At 39.0% G+C, this 20,784-nt stretch overlaps 1 long non-coding RNA gene and 1 other non-coding gene across 2 annotated transcripts in view; one reads left to right on the top strand and one right to left on the bottom strand.

Annotated features, from left to right (window-relative positions):
• Nucleotides 1-20,784, bottom strand: part of LOC132364929 (uncharacterized) — a 212,852-nt gene that overhangs the window by 49,314 nt on the left and 142,754 nt on the right. The gene's annotated exons all lie outside the window — the stretch shown is intronic.
• Nucleotides 3,653-3,759, top strand: LOC132365683 (U6 spliceosomal RNA). The gene has a single exon (XR_009503201.1). It is a non-coding gene; the product is annotated as a U6 spliceosomal RNA (small nuclear RNA).

Below are 20,784 nucleotides of genomic sequence, written 5' to 3' on the forward strand. Positions count from 1 at the left end.
ATATTTGTATATTTGTATTTAACTACATTAGAAAGAACTAAATATAAAATGCTACAGACAAGAACAAACAGAATTACTCAGAATAGTGGGGGGGAAAGTAGTTTAAGCAAACGTTAAGAAGGTTTGGATAAAATGGGAGTTAAGCTGTCTTTTCCACAGCACTCTTTTTTAAACTTTGTCAGTTGGTAGAAAACAAAGTCTTCAATATTAAAAACAACTCTATGAGCAAAACATTGACCTGTCACACTCTAGAACTGGGCACGGTCTCAATAGAACTTTCTGCAATGATGGAAATGTTCTATACCTGTGATGTCCCAATAAGGTGGCCAACAGCCACATGTGAAATTCCATAAAAGTAACTAGAATTCAATAGAATTAACAATTCAGTTCCTTAGTTGCAGTGGCCACATTTTAAGTGCTTAAGAGTAACCTGGCTAGTGGCTACCATTATTGGACAGCACAGTTCCAGAATCTAGGAAAGACATTTACGTATGCACTGAATATACATATTCAAAGCTTGCCAAATAAGGGTGGAAATGGAAAATGTTTCCAAAAAACTTCTGTGGAGCATGAGGAAAAAAGGTCCACTTTGTATCATTTGGAGGATTTTTTTCCTCTTTCCATCAAGTTTCAGCCAATAATTAAAACAAGTTAGCAGAATTTTTGATACCAACGCCTTGAACAAATTCTTGAGTCTTCCCCTGGAGAATTCCCTTGATATGATTTTACACAACCTATCTGTAGAAAGTACACTTTCCAAGCACCCAATGTATGTTTTTCATGTGAATTCATTTCTCTGGTCCTTTGAGTATATTTATAATGGAAATTCCCCTTACATAAAGCCTATCTATATCTTAGTAACCACACTTTCCAAGGCTGTTCCATGAAGCAGGTTTCTCTATGTAGTTTTGTCTATTTCTGCAGCTCAGCCCACGCAATAAGATTTCCAAACTGGCAAGAAAGATAAAAACAGACAAAGTCCTTTATTGTACAGGTAAGCCTCTGGAATGTCTCTACTTTCCTATGAGAGCTGACACAAAGCAGGAATTCAAATGACTCCAGGTCAAGGTTTGAAGGCCAACCACAGATTTCTGCCCACTTTTCAGTCCATGGGTATGATAGTCCACATATGTATGATGGCGTTTATTCATAAATTAATCCATACAATGTATATCAAGTGTAGTATGTGTGGATTTTATGTGACAGAAGAGATATCCTTAACTAGCTTCAGTTTCATGCTCAAGGTCATCACTTCTATAACGTTCTTATAACCTTAGAATTAAAGTGAGGCCAGGGCTTCCCTGGTGGCGCAGTGGTTGAGAATCTGCCTGCCAATGCAGGGGACACGGGTTCGAGCCCTGGTCTGGGAAGATCCCACATGCCACGGAGCAACTAAGCCCGTGTGCCACAACTACTGAGCCTGCGCGTCTGGAGCCTGTGCTCCGCAACAGGAGAGGCCGCGATAGCAAGAGGCCCGCGCACCGCGATGAAGAGTGGCCCCCGCTTGCCACAACTAGAGAAAGCCCTCGCACAGAAACGAAGACCCAACACAGCCATAAATAAAATAAATTTAAAAAAAAAAAAAAAAAAAAAAGTGAGGCCAGAAGCTATCAAAAGCATCCTTCCATATATACCTTCCACAGAAGTTGCTGGAAATGATTTGCTTTACTCTTCTGGGGTCTGCTCCAGTCTGGGCAGGTGGGAAACAGCCTAGCAGCTCAATTCCCTTCAAGGGAATCCCTTCAAGAGGGAAGACAGGCTGGGGCCAACCAGGGCTCAGGTCTGCCTTAAGGTAGACTTGAGATCATGTTTGCTGATTTCCACAAACTCATCATCATTATCAACACCTGGACCATCTTCAACCAGAGATTAGACATTGGCCTTGAGTGAACTGTATTTGGATTTAGCCTCTTATGGAACCTGACTGTTGATAAACATATTAGTAAACACATCACCTTATTGAAAATTGCTTAATGCATTTTATTACATATAGGGCACTGTTCATAAATGCATGTTTATGTGACCTCTAATATAATTATCAATGTAAATAATTCCCTAAGCTGGTTGTTTGCTTACTACACACATGCTTTACCTCCAAGTTACCTGAAGAGCATTTGTTCCATTACCTTCATACTTACTGGGCCAGTTTCGAAACAAGCGCAGACACAAATCCAAACCCTTATTCCTAAGGTTGAACCCAAGCCAGATGGGCCCCATGGGAAGAAATAAGAAAAATTGAAATAAGCCCAAGCCAACACTATGATTAAACGTGTCTCAAGCTCAACATTTTAGCTCAAAAAAAATAACACAAGGTCATGCTTGAAATATATATGAATTGTAGCAGCATGTAAGTGTGGGAAACCAAAAAAAAAAGATGAGGGAGGGCAAAATGTCCTTAGAAGTGTTCAAACTTAACACTGGGAGTCTTCCACAGAGAGTTAGCAAGCCCAGGTTTAGACCAGACGTTGGCAAACTATGTACAGCCAAATCTGTCCACCTGCTTTTATAAATAAAGTTTTATTAGAACACGGCCACACCAATTGGTGTACATATTGTCCATGGCTGCTTTCGGGTATAATGCAGAGTTATGATAGAGGTCATGTGGCCCAAAATCTGAAAATATTTACTGCCTGAACCTGAAGAGAAAAAATTTGCTGACCTGGTGTTTAGAGATTTTGCTGAAAACAGTCATTATTGGAGTTCCCAAAGCAATTATTTTTTCTGGTTAAAAATGAATGGGGGGAAAATTGAACTGTGTCTGTATGTCCCTTACAGAGCAGCATGTGTGCATCAGTCTAAAAGGCAGCTCTCAGTCTCATCACTTTGTTGCCATAAGTTCTGAGAACAATTATTTCTTTGTTAACGTTTGGTAAACTTATCTTTAGGAACTTCAAAGAAGGTTGGGTACATCTCTGAAATTGAATTTCAAAATAGGTTGAAATCTAAACTTGGGATTCTCCTGGTGGGTAGCTAGAATAACAATGTATTTGCCTAGAGGCTTTTCAAGGGGATGTTGCTGATTGGTACTTTGTCGTACAGGCCGTGGAAGTGAACTTGAAAAACAGGCATAATTGCCTATCCAAGTTTTCACCATAAATAATCATTTTTTAAAAGGTTCCAGTAACTTACCCACTAGGAAAAAAAAGAAAGTGGGACAATGATGGAGTGGCTTTGCTCCAAAATCATCATGTGTAATGTCATGCTGCCATCTGCAGTATTTTATTTCAGTATTTTCACCCAAACAGGAGAATTTTAATGAGCTCTATAGACATGTGGTCATTCTATTGAGGGAGAAACAGTTTGCCAGCACAACAGTAAGAGAAAGTTTTTGACCAATATTTTCCCTTTAGTCACGGTCCCGATTCCTTCCCACCCACACGCACCATTTTTAAGTTTGTTCTCTTTCTTGATGCTTTTGTACATGTGGTGATGTTCAATTTGAAAGTGAATCAACGTGCTGTACCTAGTAGAGGGGCCCTGAAACTGCTCAGAAATACTGTGATTCGGTGTCGGCTCACACGCATGCAACTGCTAAGGGGGCAGCCACGGGTGGGATGTGGCCACAGCAGGGGTGAGACCCTAACTCCAGCGAAGCCCAGTTTTTAAAAAAAAAAAAATTTGGTAAATTTGGGAGTTAAGGAATCTACAGGGAGTACTATCTTCAGGAGGACACATACTAAAATTAGACTGATATGGAGAAGATCAGCACGGCTCCTGAGCAGGGATGAGGCACAAATTCCTGAAGTGTTCCATTATTTATGTATATTCTAAGGGGATGTATTCATTTGCTAGGGCGGCTGTAACAAAGTACCACAGACTGGGCCACTTAAACCACAGAAAATTATTGTCCCACAGTTCTGGAGGCTGGAAGTCCAAGATCAAGATGTCAGCGGGTTTGGTTTTTTTCTGAGGCCTCTCTCCTTGGCTTAGAGATGGCCGTCTTCTCCGTGTCTTCACAGGGTCTCCCCTCTGTGTGTCTGTGTCCTAATGTCTTTTTATAAGGACATCAGTCATTAGATTAGGGCCACCTCATTGAACCTTAAATACCTCTTTAAAGACCTGTCTCCAAATACAGTTACATTCTGAGCTACTGGGGGTGAGGACTTCAACCTATATATGGAAAGAGGGGATACAATTCATTCCATAACAGGAAATAGGCGAAATAAAGTATTTGCTTCTAATGTTTGGATCTAAAATGAAGAGAATACAATAAGAAACAAGGCATTAGGATGCCCAGAAAGAGAAAAGGAAGGGAGAGAGGGAGGTGAAGGAAGGAAGGAAGGAAGGAAGAGAGGGAGGGAGGGAGGAAAAAGCTTGAAGAATGGCTAGAGTCTAAATTGGTCCAAACAAGAGGCCTTACTTAAGGAATTCGCCCCATCTATACCTACTAGGAGGAGGAAGAAGTCTAAAACAAGAGAAGACGGTGAAAACTGGATGATCCCAGCCATTAAGGCCACTCATCTTTGCCTGTTATGCCCTATACAGTCCAATAGTGTCTTGAAGCTGCAATGTCACTATGGCTACCAAATATTCTATTGCTCTGAAGCTGTCCAAGAAACCAGACACTCAGCAGATCCCAGCAAAAACTGCCCCCAGAAGTGTTCTTTTAAGTTTTCTCTGGAGATTTAATCCAAATCGAGCAAAATAGAAAAATATGGATTTGCTATTCTCGAGAGGTGTTAACGGTTCATTGCTGACCACTGTGGTCTGCAGTGTCTCTTGAAGATAGAATGTTTTGTTGCTTTTCCTGCCCTGATATAGTGGTTTCCACTAAAGCATCAGCCTGATATTTCACTGTTTGGCTGCTCCTGTACCACCGTAGTAAAGGACTGTTGTACCTATTCCCTAATCTATTATTTCTCTTAATAAATGGAGCAGCGGCCTCCATTTTTTATGATCCCTGCTATGTGTACGACTTGGGCTAGATAGTTTACATACATTATCTTATTTGATAATCACCTTTGCAAACTCTTCAACCACTAAATGCACTTACAGAGGGCTGTTTTATACACAAATGGTCATAAAATGTGTAAACCATATGGACCATATTTTGTAACCATTTTGTTTTATGCTATTAGGAAAAGCCATAGACTGCAAATCAAAAAGAGTAAATTATGAACTGAACAGTTTTATGTTATTTTGTCTTGCAATTTTGCAGCAGTTGATATATTCTGGCCGTGAGGGTTTTAGACGTCAGTTCACATGTTGCTTAGTTGTTGTTTTTTTTTTCCACTGATAATTTTGAATCGTAAAATGCGTAGAGTCACAGACAATACAACATTTAGGCCCCCATCTAATAATCCCAGACAACAACTGAAGTATACCTAAAGCAGCCACTATTAGCAACAACAACCAAAAAAAGGATGTATTTTTCATTTATGGAAAAAAGCGCAAATAAAGAATAATTGCTCCTTATAAGCATAATTCCAATCACTGCTACAAACGGGAAACACGCGTGATGATAGGCGGTCCACTTAGCTTACAAGATGGAACCCTTTGGTGTAAACATTTTGTGGGGTAATACCGCTCTCTAGTGGTGCATACTAAGTACTTCACATTTAATTGCAAAGAGTCACTATCTGAACCCTTGACAATGTTCCTGGTCTCCTTTTATCCATTTTATTACTCCTCTGATCTCTAATAAATACAGAGAATCTGATATGTACACATAAACATTGTGGAATCTACATGTTATTTAAACTTTATAAATGACGTTTTTCTAGGTGTTCAAACCTTAGACCCGGCCAAGAGGGAACTGCTCTGGCCCCGTGATTTAGAGAGGGTTCAGCTCTGGCTTTTCCTGGCTGTGCCCCTCCCTGCAGATCAAGGCGTTCTGAGACGCGCCCAAACCCAAGCCTTTTTCTTCCTGCTACCCGCCGCTATCGCACGTCCACCCCCAGTTCCACCTCCTTGCATCCTATTAATGCATCAGTGCTCTCATTTTGCCTGAGGTTTTGATGAATAACAGCAAGCTCCCGCCTCCCAGATATCATTTGCATTAGAGAAGCTTCCAGAAATACCATGACACACCCCTTCCCAGCAATAATAATGAAAGGGAGTTTTAAGATACGAAAGCAGACCCATGGGATAACTTTTCTCACCCCTTCAAATCATACAGGGTGTCTGCAAGGGCCCTGGAGCTTTTTCCAAACCTTAGACCTCTGCTGCTACCTTCAGGAAGTTTGTCGTAACTGCATGTTCTACCGGAGATGTTTACTTCATCAAAACTGTTACATAGAGTTTTAAATTCTAGACATCTGCTGTACAACATCGTGCCTATAGTTAACAGGGCTGTGTTGTGCACTTCAATAAATGTTAAGAGGGTAGACCTCAGGTTGAGTGTTCTTACAATAAATAAATAAAAGCTATTTGAAATAGAGAGACAGAGGGAGGGTGAGGAGGGAGGGAGGAAGGAAAGAAGGAAGGAAGGAAGGAAGGCTGGCTACCAGAAGGAACCTATCTGAATCTTGTAACAGAGCCAGCTAAGAAAAGAGTGGCTGGCTGGCATCTATTTTATGGTATTTCACAAATCTTGTAACACTTTCTATTTGCTACTCTATCAAATAATAGAATAAGAAAAATAGCTAACATTACATCTATAATGTAGATATATATAAGTAATAAAAGCATATAAATATCCTCTTTTTTATGTATAACAAAACTATATGACCTAGATTATATATACACATCCTATAGTAAGAACAGCTGACACACTTACAAGGTGTTTACTATGTGGCTGGCAGGGTTCTCTGTACTTTATCATTGTTGCCATGTTTACACGTTTGTCTCAACAACTCCATGAGGTGGATACTATTATTAGCTCTCTCTATTTTACAGAGGAGTACACTGAGATTCTGAGAAACTCACTTGTCTAAAGTTCCCCTGCTAGTGACTAGTCGAGCTTGGATTTGAGCCGTGTATATCTGCCTTCAGAGTCTGCATTCCTCGCCACGGGGTGAACGCCTGTCATTTCAGTAAGCTGGCTGATAACGAGAAAGCATGATGCATGAAACAGGAAAAATTAGACCTAACATCACCCCTGTGTTCATTCACAAATATTGCTAGGCACTGAGAAAGCAGAGGTGAATAAGATAAGCAAAGCCTTGCTCAGTACCATACATGCTGATATGAAGAAGATCAACAGCAAATAGACGTTTAAAATAAAGGAATGTATGTGTGATAAGGACAGCTTATAAAATAGATAGCTATGTTGAGAATCACAGTAGAGTCATGTGATAGAAAGTGTCTGAGAAGTCGTTTTATATTGGGTGGTCGGAAAGAGGTAATATTAAGCTAGAGCCAATCTAAAAATTTAATCTAACTATATGAAATTCTGTGGAATTAGAGAGAGCATTCCAGAAAGATGTAAGAGCTGGTACAAAAACCCTGAGGGAGGGAAGCATCTCAACTTGCTTGAAGAGCACAAACAAGCCCCACTGTCAGGAGTGAAGAAGGGGAGGGAGAGGGTGGAGAACAGAGGTCTGAGAGCCAGGCATGGCTGACCCATGGAGGGTCTGCAATATTCCACACATGGGGATTTTATAGTAGGTGAGAAGACAAGCTTTTGGAAGGCTTCAAGACTATTATAAAAATCACCTGGCTGCCTGTGGAGAAAGGTGTGAAGGAGCAGAGAATACTCAGGCTGCCTGTGGAGATAGGTATGAAGGAGCAGAGAATACTCAGTCTGCCTGTGGAGAAAGGTTTAAAGGAGCAGAGAATAGAAGGAAGCAGGATACCCGGTCAAAAATCACTTGCAAGAGTGCATCAGGATGTGAAGATGCCTTCAACTAGTAATGAGGACGGACACTTCTAGAGGGATCTGTCACGTATGTTGTGACCATGGAGTCTACAGGTGTAGCTGATGCTTTCACTATGGAAGTGAAGGGGAAGAGACAAATTGAAAATAATGCTTGGATATAGGGAATTGCTTTGGCCTGGGGAGGAAAATTTTATGAGGAAGGGCAGTAAGCCCAGTGCTATGTTGCAAGACCCGGGTGGGGAAGCCCATTCCGTCTTTCTGATCATGTGACTGTGGTCAAGCTACTAAACCACGCTGAGCCCCACTGTGCTCACCTGTAAAACTGCTCACCAGACCCCTGGGCGCAGCTTCTCTGAGTCTATGTGGGATGTATTGCAGTTTGTACAGAATGGGTTTAAAACCTTACAAGTCCATGAGTAATGATAAAAATACACATGAGCTTACTTTGGGTGATCCTGTGTAAACACACACACACACACACACACACACACACACACACAAACTGTACTTAACCTTCAAAGGAAATGTCCATAAATGAAGTTACATTCTGCAGTCACAATACTGCTACCACGTTACTGGTTTAAAATGAATTTTTAGGTTATGTAATTCTGAAAACGTTAGAGGAAAAATACCTCTAGACAACAGAAGTATCATCCACTTGTGGACGGATAGACCCTTTTTTTTTAACATCTTTACTGGTATAATTGCTTTACAATGGTGTGTTAGTTTCTGCTTTATAACAAAGTGAATCAGTTATATATATACATATATCCCCATATCTTCTCCCTCTTCTATCTCTCTCCCACCCTCCCTATCTACCCTCCTAGGTGGTCACAAAGCACGAAGCTGATCTCCCTCTGCTATGCGGCTGCTTCCGACTAGCTATCAATTTTACATTTGGTAGTGTATATATGTACATGTCACTCTCTCACTTCGTCCCAGCTTACACTTTCCCCTCCCCGTGTCCTGAAGTCCATTCTCTACCTCTGCGTCTTTAACCTGTCCTACCCCTAAGGTTGTTCAGAACCTTTTTTTTTTGGATTTCATATATATGTGTTAGCATACAGTATTTGTTTTTCTCTTTCTGACATACTTCACTCTGTATGACAGTCTCTAGGTCCATCCACCTCACTACAAACAACTCAATTTCGTTTCTTTTTATAGCTGAGTAATATTCCATTGTATATATATGCCATATCTTCTTTATCCATTCATCTGTCAATGGACACTTAGGTTGTTTCCATGTCCTGGCTATTGTAAATAGAGCTGCAATGAACATTGTGGTACATGACTCTTTTTGAATTATGGTATTCGTTGGGTATATGCCCAGTAGTGGGATTGCTGGGTCATAAGGTAATTCTATCTTTAGTTTTTTAAGGAACCTCCATACTGTTCTCCATAGTGGCTGTATCAATTTACATTCCCACCAACAGTACAGGAGGGTTCCCTTTTCTCCACACTCTCTCAGGCATTTATTGTTTGTAGATTCTTTGATGATGGCCATTCTGACCCGTGTGAGGTGATACCTCATTGTAATTTTGATTTGCATTTCTCAAATGATTAGTGATGTTGAGCATCCTTCCATGTGTTTGTTGGCAATCTGTATATCTTCTTTGGAGAAATGTCTGTTTAGGTCTTCTGCCCATTTTTGGATTGGGTTGTTCGTGTTTTTGTTATTGAGCTGCATGAGCTGCTTGTAAATCTTGGAGATTAATCCTTTGTCAGTTGCTTCGTTTGCAAATATTTTCTCCCATTCTGAGGGCTGCCTTTCCATCTTTTTTTATGGTTTCCTTTGCTGTGCAAAAGCTTTTAAGTTACATTAGGTCCCATTTGTTTATTTTTGGTTTTATTTCCTTTTTTCTAGGAGGTGGGTCTAAAAGGATCTTGCTGTGACTTATGTCATAGAGTGTTCTGCCTATGTTTTCCTCTAAGAGTTTGATAGTGCCTGGCCTTACATTTAGGTCTTTAATCCATTTTGAGTTTATTTTGTGTATGGTGTTAGGGAGTGCTCTAATTTCATTCTCTTACATGTAGATGTCCAGTTTTTCCAGCACCATTTACTGAAGAGGCTGTCTTTTCTCCATTGTATATTCTTGCCTCATTTATCAAAAATAAGGTGACCATATGTACGTGGGTTTATCTCTGGGCTTTCTATAGTGTTCCACTGATCTATATTTCTGTTTTTGTGCCAGTACCACACTGTCTTGATTACTATAGCTTTGTAGTATAGTCTGAAGTCAGGGAGCCTGTTTCCTCAAGCCCTATTTTTCTTTCTCAAGATTGCTTTGGCTATTCGGGGTCTTTTGTGTTTCTATACAAATTGTGAAATTTTCTGCTCTAGTTCTGTAAAAAATGCCATTGTTAGTTTGATAGGGATTGCATTGAATCTGTAGATTGGTTTGGGCAGTATAGTCATTTTCACAATGTTGATTCTTCCCATCCGAGAACATGGTATATCTCTCCATCTGTTGGTATCATCCTTAATTTCTCTCATCAGTGTCTTATAGTTTTCTGCATAAAAGTCTTTTGTCTCCAAAGGTAGGTTTATTCCTAGGTATTTTATTCTTTTTGTTTCAGTGGTAAATGGGAGTGTTTCCTTAATTTCTCTTTCAGATTTTTGTCATTAGTGTATAGGAATGCAAGAGATTTCTGTGCATTAATTTTGTATCCTGCTACTTTAACAGATTCATTGATTAGCTCTAGTGGTTTTCTGGTAGCATCTTTAGGATACTCGATGTATAGAATCATGTCATCTACCAACAGTGACAGTTTTACTTCTTCTTTTCAGATTTAGATTGCTTTTATTTCTTTTTCTTCTCTGATCGCTGTGGCTAAAACTTCCAAAGCTATGTTGAATAGTGGTGAGAGTGGGCAACCTTGTCTTGTTCCTGATCTTAGAGGAAAACTTTTCAGTTTTTCACCATTGATAACGAAGTTTGCTGTGTGTTTGTCATATATGGCCTTTATTATGTTGAAGTAAGTTCCCTCTAAGCCTACTATCTGGACGGTTTTTATCATAAATGGGTGTTGAATTTTGTTGAAAGCTTTTTCTGCATCAATTGAGATGATCATATGGTTTTTCTCCTTCAATTTATTAATATGGTGTATCACATTGATTGATTTGCATATATTGAAGAATCCTTGCTTTCCTGGGATAAACCCCACTTGATAATGGTGTATGCTCCTTTTAATATGTTGTTGGATTCTGTTTGCTAGCATTTTGCTGAGGATTTCTGCATCTATATTCATCAGTGATATTGGCCTATAGTTTTCTTCTTTAGGGACATCTTTCTCTGGTTTTAGTATCAGGGTGATGGTGACCTCTTAGAATGAGTGTGGAAGTGTTCCTCCTTCTGCTGTATTTTGGAAGAGTTTGAGAAGGATAAGTGTTAGCTCTTCTCTAAATGTTTGATAGAATTCACCTGTGAAGCCATCTGGTCCTGGGCTTTTGTTTGTTGGAAGATTTTTAATCACATTTTCAATTTCAGTGCTTTTGATTGGTCTGTTCATATTTTCTATTTCTTCCTGGTTCAGTCTCAGAAGGTTGTGCTTTTCTAAGAATTCGTCCATTTCTTCCAGGTTGTCCATTTTATTGGCATAGAGTTAGTTGCTTGTAGTAGTCTCTTGGATGCTTTGTATTTCTGCAGTGTCTGTTGTAACTTCTCCTTTTTCATTTCTAATTTTATTGAGTCCTCTCCCTCTTTTTCTTGATGAGTCTCGCTAATGGTTTATCAAGTTTGTTTATCTTCACAAAGAACCAGCTTTTAGTTTTATTGATCTTTGCTATTGTTTCCTTCATTTCTTTTTCATTTATTTCTGGTCTGATCTTTACGATTTCTTTCCTTCTGCTAACTTTGGGAGTTTTTTGCTCTTCTTTAATTGCTTTAGATGTAAGGTTAGGTTGTTTATTTGAGGTGTTTCTTGTTTCTTGAGGTCGGATTGTATTGCTATAAACTTCCCATTTAGACCTGCATTTGCTGCATCCCATAGGTTTTGGATCATCATATTTTCATTGTCATATGTTTCTAGGTATTTTTTGATTTCTTCAGTGATCTTTTGGTTAGTTAGTAGTGTATCATTTAACCTCCATGTGTTTGTATTTTTTACTGTTTATTTTCCTGTAATTGATATCTAGTCTCATACCATTGTGGTCAGAAAAGATACTTGATACGATTTCAATTTTCTTAAATTTACCAAGGCTTGATTTGTGACCCAAGGTATGATCTATCCTGGAGCATGTTCCATGAGCACTTGAGAAGAAAGTGTATTCTGTTGTTTTTGGATGGAATGTCCTATAAATATCAATTAAGTCCATCTTGTTAATGTATCATTTAAAGCTTGTGTTTCCTTATTTATTTTCATTTTGGATGATCTGTCCATTGGTGAAAGTGGGGTGTTAAAGTCCCCTACTATGACTGTGTTACTGTCAGTTTCCCCTTTTATGGCTGTTAACATTTGCCTTATTTATTAAGGTGCTCCTATGTTGGGTGCATAAATTTTTATAATTGTTATATCTTCTCCTTGGATTGATCCCTTGATCATTATGTAGTGTCCTTCTTTGTGTCTTGCAATAGTCTTTATTTTAAAGTCTATTTTGTCTGATACGAGAATTGCTACTCCATCTTTCTTTTGATTTTCATTTGCATGGAATAACTTTTTCCATCCCCTCACTTTCAGTCTGTGTGTGTTCCTAGGTCTGAAATGGGTCTCTTATAGACAGCATATATACAGGCCTTGTTTTTGTATCCATTCAGCCAGTCTATGTTTTTTGATTGGAGCATTTAATCCATTTACATTTAAGGTAGTTGTTGATATGTATGTTCCTATTACCATTTTCTTAAATGTTTTGGGTTTGTTATTGTAGGTCTTTTACTTCTCTTGTGTTTCCTGCCTAGGGAAGTTCCTTTAGCATTTGTTGTAAAGCTGGTTTTGTGGTGCTGAATTCTCTTAGCTTTTGCTTGTGTGTAAAGGTTTTGATTTCTCCGTCAAATCTGAAAGAGATCCTTACTGGGTAGAGTAATCTTGGTTGTAGGTTTTTTTCCCTTTCATCACTTTAAATATGTCCTGCCACTCCCTTCTGGCTTGCAGAGTTTCTGCTGAAAGATCAGCTGTTAACCTTATGGGGAATCCCTTATATATTATTTGTTGCTTTTGCCTTGCTGCTTTTAATATTTTTTCTGTGTATTTAATTTTTGCCAGCTTGATTAATATGTGTCTTGGCGTGTTTCTCCTTGGATTTATCCTGTATGGGACTCTCTGTGCTTCCTGGACTTGATTGACTATTTCCTTTCCCATATTGGGGAAGTTTTCAACTATAATCTCTTCAAATATTTTCTCAGTCCCTTTCTTTTTCTCTTCTTCTGGGACCCCTATATTTCGAATGTTGGTGCATTTAATGTTGTCCCAGAGGTCTTTGAGACTGTCCTCAATTCTTATCATTCTTTTTTCTTTATTCTGCTCTGTGGTAGTTATTTCCTCTATTTTATCTTCCAGGTCACTTATCCATTCTTCTACCTCAGTTATTCTGCTATTGATTCCTTCTAGAGAATTTTTTAAATCATTTATTTTGTTGTTCATCATTGTTTGTTTGCTCTTTAGTGCTTCTAGGTCCTCTTAAACGTTTCTTGTATTTTCTCCATTCTATTTCCAAGATTTTGGATCATCTTTAATATCATTCCTTTGGATTCTTTTGCAGGATGACTGCCTATTTCCTCTTCATTTGTTTCATCTGGTGGGTTTTTCCCTTGCTCCTTCATCTGCTGTGTATTTCTCTGTCTTCTCATTTTTTTAACGTACTGTGTTTGGGGCCTCCTTTTTGCAGGCTGCAGGTTCGTAGTTCCCATTGTTTTTGGTGTTTTCCCCAGTAGGTAAGGTTGGTTCACTGGATTGTGTAGGCTTCCTGGTGGAAGGGACTGGTGCCTGTGTTTTGGTGGATGAGGCTGGATCTTGTCTTTCTGGTGGGCAGGACTGTGTCCAGTGGTGTGTTTTGGGGTGTCTGTGACCTTATTATGATGTTAGTAAGCCTCTCTGCTAATGGGTGGGGTGGTATTCCTGTCTTGCTAGTTGTTTGGCATAGGGTGTCCAGCACTGTAGCTTGCTGGTCATTGAGTGGAGCTTGGTCTTGGTGTTGAGATGGAAATCTCTGGGAGAGCTTTCACCATTTGATATTACGTGGAGCCAGGAGGTCTCTGGTGGACCAATGTCCTGAACTCGGCTCTCCCATATCAGAGACTCAGGCCTGACACTGGGACAGAGCTCCAAGACCCTGTCAGCTACATGGCTCAGAAGAAAAGGGAGAAAAAAAAGAGAAAGAAAGAAAAAAATATATATATATATATAATAAAGTTATTAAAATAAAAAATATTATTAAAAATAAAAGATTTAAAAGTAATAAAAAAAAAGAAAGAAAGAAAGAAGAGAGCAACCAAACCAAAAAACAAATCCACCCATGATAACAAGCGCTAAAAAGTATAGTAAAGAAAAAAAAAAAGGACAGACAGAACCCTAAGACACATGGTAAAAGCAAAGCTATGCAGACAAAATCACACAAAGAAGCATACAGATACACACTCACAAAAACAGTAAAAAGAAATATATATATATATTTTTTTTTTTAAAAAAGGAAGAGAGCAACCAAATCAATAAACAAATCACAAATCTACTAATGATAATAAGCTCTAAATACTAAACTAAAACAAACATAAAACCAGAAACAAATTAGATGCAGAAAGCAAACCCCAAGTCTACAGTTGCTCCCAAAGTCCACTGCCTCAATTTTGGAATGATTCGTTGTCTTTTCAGGTATTGCACAGATGCACGGTACATCAGGTTGACTGTGGTGATTTAATCCACTGCTCCTGAGGCTGCTGGGAGAGATTTCCCTTTCTATTCTTTGTTCGCACAGCTCCTGGGGTTCAGCTTTGGATTTGGCCCCACCTCTGCATGTAGGTCGCCTGAGGACATCTCTTCCCCGCCCAGACAGGACAGGGTTAAAGTAGCAGCTGATTAGGGGGCTCAGGCTCACTCAGGCCAGGGGGAGGGAGGGGTACAGAATGCGGGGCGGGCCTGCGGTGGCAGAGGCCAGCATGACGTTGCAACAGCCTGAGGTGCACTGTGTGTTCTCCCAGGGAAGTTGTCCCTGGATCACAGGACCCTGGCAGTGGCAGGCTGCATAGGCTCCCGGGAGGGGAGGTGTGGATAATGCCCTGTGCTTGCACACAGGCTTCTTGGTGGCTGCAGCAGCAGCCTTAGCATTTCATGCCCATCTCTGGTGTCCACGCTGATATACACGGCTCGCGCCTGTCTCTGGAGCTCATTTAGGCAGTGCTCTGAATCCCCTCTCCTTGTGCACCCTGAAACAGTGGTCTCTTGCTTCTTAGGCATGTCCAGACTTTTTCCCAGACTCCCTCTCAGCTAGCTGTGATGCACTAGCCCCCTTCAGTCTGTGTTCATGCAGCCAACCCCAGTCCTCTCCCAGCCTCCGCTTGCACCAGCAGGTGAGCAGACAAGCCACTCAGGCTGGTGAGTGCTGGTCCGCACCGATCCTCTCTGAGGGAATCTCTCTGTTTTGCCCTCTGCACCCCTGTTGCTGCGCTCTCCTCCGTGGTTCCAAAGCTTCCCCCCACCCCCCGCCCACCCCCCCCATCTCAGCCAGTGAAGGGGCTTCCTAGTGTGTGGAAACTTTTCCTCTTTCACAGCTCCCTCCCAGAGGGGCAAGTTCCATCCCTATTCTTTTGTCTCTGTTTTTTTTTTTTTTTTTCTTTTGCCCTACACAGGTACATGGGGAGTTTCTAGCCTTTTGGGAAGTCTGAGGTCTTCTGCCAGCATTCAGTAGGTGTTCTGTAGGAGTTGCTCCACATGTAGATGTATTTCTGATGTATTTGTAGGGAGGAAGGTGGTCTCCACATCTTACTCCTCCACCATCTTGAAGGTCCCTCCCACATAGACACTTTTAATTAGTTCTTTTTCACTTGACTTTGCCACTGTTCTGTACGCCAGTTTCCATCAAGTATTGGACCACTTGGGCTCAATTCTTTTCCTCAAGTTATTTTTAGAGGTTTCTGTGAGGTTTCAGAATTATTGCTGGGATATCTGGGTTTCCTTAAGAAAATTCCAGGGAATCAAAAAGACTCTGAACATAGGGAATTAGAAATAGAGAAATGGAAAGACATATTCCATCCTCTGAGAAAACATGCAGAATTATCAATTATATGAATCTAAGCCCCACTTAAAACTTGGTCCCTCAAATATCATATGATATCACTTATATGTGGAATTTTTAAAAATGCTACAATGAACTTTTATTTACAAAACAGAAACAGACTCAGAGACATAGAAAACAAACTTATGGTTACCAAATGGAAGGGGAGGGGGAGGGGTAAATTAGCAGCTTGGGATTAACAGATACACACTACTATATGTAAAATAGATAAACAACAAAGTCCTACTTTATAGCACAGGAAACTGTATTCAACACCTTGTAATAACCTATAATGGAAAAGAATCTGAAAAAGAATATACATGTATAATTGAATCAATTTGCTGTACACCAGAAACTAACACAACATTGTAAATCAACTATACTCCAATTTAAATAAATAAATAAAACTTGGTCCCTCTCTCCACTGTCAGAGGGAGACTGTCAGAGTGGGGTGGGAATATTCCTGCCCTGTTCATTAGAACTTTCATAGAATTTCCACTTTCTGGTTTGCTTCCTCCAAATACTTGGAGGCAAGTGAATTATTCATGTTACCAAATCCACCAAATCATCCATATTTGAGCAAACTGTTTTAGATTTTTGATAAACCTTGTTGTGCAGTAAACATCATACATTTGGTGATCTAATTTTTTAAGACTTTTGAAGACCTGGTACTTTAGAGTCCTGTTGCAGTGTTAATTTGTGCACCCAGTAGTGGGCTGTATTCATCTATCCAAGTTGGCTCTACTTTCTAATATTTCTATTGTTGGAGATTCAGGCATTGGCCAAGAGATTGAACTATCTACCTCCTTGAAACCCTATGCCACCATCAGAAAAAAGAACATGATTTGTTTCTCAAAGTAAAAGTAATGATCAATATCTTTATAATCATAACAGTAGATACTTATATAGTGTTTTATATGTGCCAAACACTGTTCCACACACATATTCTCACAATAACTTATAAGGTTATTGTCCCATTTTCCAGAAGAAGAAACTGAGGCAAAGAAAGTTGAAATAACTTTCTCAAGTTCAGAGTTGCCTGCCTCCAGAGTCCATTTTAAGAAACTTGAGAGCACAAACCTGTTTCTTGGAATAAAGGAAATACAGCCAAAATTTCACACAAAATTTCTAACAGCATGTCACCTTTTATAAAGTTTAAAAGTCTAGAATGGCCAAAATCTGAAACACTGACAACTCTAAGTGCTGACAAGGATGTGAAGCAACAGGAACTCTCATGCATTGCTGGTAGGAATGCAAAATATGGAAGACGGTTTTGTGGTTTCTTACAAAACTAAACATACTCTTACTGCACAATTCAGCAGTTTCTCACAAAACTATACATACTCTTACTGCACAATCCAGCAGTCATGCTCCTTAGTATTTACACAAAGGAGGTAAAGATATATGTCCACACAAACACATGTTCATGAATATTTATAGCAGCTTTATTCATAATTGCCAAAACTTGAAAGCAACTAAGATGTCCTTCAGTAGGTGAATGATAAATAAACTGTGGTACAGCCAGACAATGGGATATTATTCAGCACTAAAAAGAAATGAGCCATTAAGTCATAAAATGGCATGGAGGAAATTTAAATGCATATTATTAAGTGAAAGAAGCCAATCGGAAAAGGCTATGTACTATGTGTTTCCAATGATATGACTTCCTGGAAAAAGCAAAACTATGAAGACACTAAAAAGATCAGTGGTTGCCAGGTGTTGGAAGCTTGAGATTGGGAGGGGATGAATAGGTGGATCACAGATGATTTCTAGGGCAGTAAAAATACTCTAGATAAAACGATAAAGATGGATACATGACATTATACATTTGTCCAAACCCATTGGCTATACAAAACCAAGTGTGAACCCTAAGGTAAACTATGGACTTTGGATAATTATGACCTCCCAACATAGACTCATCAGTGATAACAAACATACCACTCTGGTGGAGAATGTTGATAACAGATGAGGCTATGGATGTGTAGGGGCAGAGGGTATATGGGAAACCTCTCCCTTTTTTTCCTATCAATTTTGTCATGAACCTAAAACTGCTCTAAACAAATTAGTATTTTTTTAAGTTTAAGGTTCCAGTCAAGAGGTGTGAATACCAATATTGTTAAGCACTTGGCAACCTTGAACTTGACCTTCAGAGTGTGACCCTCTAAGAGGCAATCTTACTGTTATAACAGGGTCTCTGTTCATAGTACCAAGAGGATGGTATTTTCAGAAGCAAGATGATTAAAACAGAGGATGGCTAAGAGGATATAGCTCTCAGCCAATTTAACTGATCCGTCTACCAAGAAATTAGAAAGAGTATAACCAGAGAGAGATTGTGCATCTTTTACAAGAACATCAAAGGTGTTTTTATGGCTTCATAACATTGATGTTTTCTCCCAAAAATTGGCATAATTTCTAACAAAATAGCAAACTGTATGTTTACACACCAAAATAACTTGTTGAGAAATAGCAATAATCAATAAGTCAGTCATTTTATCACTGCTATTTTAACTAACTCAGTTGAATGGACCATTGCTTTGCGAAGAAGTAGGTAATCTACTCTCACCTTGAAGGTAGAAGGACTAATGGCCAAGTAAATACTTCTGAAACAGACAGTGTATGAACTTATAGTATTTATAACCCGGTGAAGAAATACATTAATATATGAAGGGATTCAGGCATATATTAGGTTAAATTAAGAAAAAGAAAAGCACGTGGAAATCTTATCATAGAATGAGCTTTGGAAAAAAAGAAAAATCTTCTAAGTAAGTATGAAATTAGGTTCCCTTAATATTTTTTCATTTCTAGCTGTAAGGTTCTCACTTTGTGTACCACTGTTGTATAGAACATCACAGTACAGTATATGACAATTTAATAGATTAATTTAATAACTGTGGAAATAACCATTGATGTCTACTAGGCCAAACCCATTCTACAGATTAGAAAACAAAGTCTCAGAGAAGTTAAGTAACTTTCCAGGTCATTACTGCTCACTGGTATCAGGGCTAAGACTAGAACCTGGTTCAGTTTCTCTTATAAAGAAACAAAAGACTTCTTGACATCTGAAATATAGCCGACCCTTAGTTCTTAGTAACACCACTTTTCAGCCAGCTCTTCCAATCTCGCCATGTTTGGAGACTTCAAAGAGTCTTAAGATACATTAATTCACTATCTTGACACAGGGAAATCCTGAGACATTCTTCACCTAATACTTTTAAGGGCTGTTGGCTTCCTAGCAGACCAACGAATTCTTAAATGTTATTGAAAAGAACGAGCCCTTATTTTGGATGACGCTTGTAAAAATATCTGCTGTTAAAAGGGACTTCGTTGAGCTTAGCATGACTGAAAGAGGAAGATTATTATAGGTACCATGCACTAATTAAAAACTCCATAGATTATTCTAGAAGGAGTAGACTAAATATATGTTTCTTTTCCTTTTTTTTTTTGAAATCATGTGACTAAAACCAGCCATCAGTTAAGGGTGGAGAGATGTTACACTCAAGATTTAAACAGAAAAATTAAAAAGCCAATTTTTAACACCTCTGTTCTGTTTATGACCACCATGAGCAAAAGTTTTGTTTAAAAAACTTTAGTTCACAGAAAGGATATAGGAAAGTAATAAATAGAACAGAACATAAAATTCTTTAAGTCTAAAAACAGTTTCTGATATCTTATTTGGAAAATGACTGGTTCCCGCTCAATCTTTTTTAATCTCTAAAATTAAATTGTTGCATTTAACTCCTGAAACCAATTTCTAATCTACATTTTCTCAGCTCCCATTTGCCAGTAAATAGGCTAAGCAAAAAAGTTCACTCTTAACAGAACTGGAACAAATAGAATTTGAAATAACTGAAAGTAACATCATCAGTCTGGTTACCTGGGTCATCTCAACAACCAGGAATGAATCCTCTGATCCTCATGACAGTTAAAGGAACCAAATAAACAGCTGCTTTTTCAGTAACTAACCCCTCCCCAGGCTGTGCCTTGTCTCTGATGTCATAAAGTCCTTATAAGACATTTGTAACTTAGTTGTGAGACTGGATTCCAATCATAACTTGGACATAGAAATGCCCTGTAATAATCTTGAAGCTTCAGAAAAAAAGAGAGAGAGAGAATCTATATAAAGGAAATAATAGGAAATGTAGACTAAGATTTACATATAAAGATGCTCTTAATAGCATTATTATAATAATAAAAAAACAGAAGTAATCTAAGTGGTCAATAAAAATCATCATCATCATCATCATCATGACCTTGAAGCTTCTTCCAGAAGCAAGTCTGGAAAATTATTATTCTTGCAATATAGATACATGTTTTCTTCTATTATAAAAAAAAGGAAGTGTTTCAATTAGAGACACGTGCTTCCATGATCCTGAGTGTATCTACCCCATCTAAAGACAGAGCCTCAGGACTTCCCTGGAGGTACAGTTGTTAAGACACGGCGCTTCCACTGCAAGGGGTGCAGTTCAATCCCTGGTCGGGGAGCTATGAACCTGCCTGGTGGGATCCATCTAAAAAAGTCAGTGGAATTACACAAGTTACTAAATATAGTCTGATATTCTTATGAAGCACGAAAGTAAAATAGTGCTTTCTTTTTATTTATTTTTTTTTTAGGATAGTATTTTTTCTGAAAGAAGAAAGTAGGCCTCTTGGATTTTTATCTGGCATTTTCTAAGATCATCCAGGACGTGTTTGGAGTGCAGTCCTGTTCACTTTCATTTCTACGAATCCCACATCAGAGGTTCTAAAACAGCTCAAGCTCTACGTGCAGCTTCTCTTAGTGCCAATGCCAGAGCAGCCCAAGGTCCCCTTCACACAGTTGGATGTG

Source organism: Balaenoptera ricei, chromosome 4 (genome assembly GCF_028023285.1).
Source record: "Balaenoptera ricei isolate mBalRic1 chromosome 4, mBalRic1.hap2, whole genome shotgun sequence".
NCBI lineage: Eukaryota > Metazoa > Chordata > Mammalia > Artiodactyla > Balaenopteridae > Balaenoptera > Balaenoptera ricei.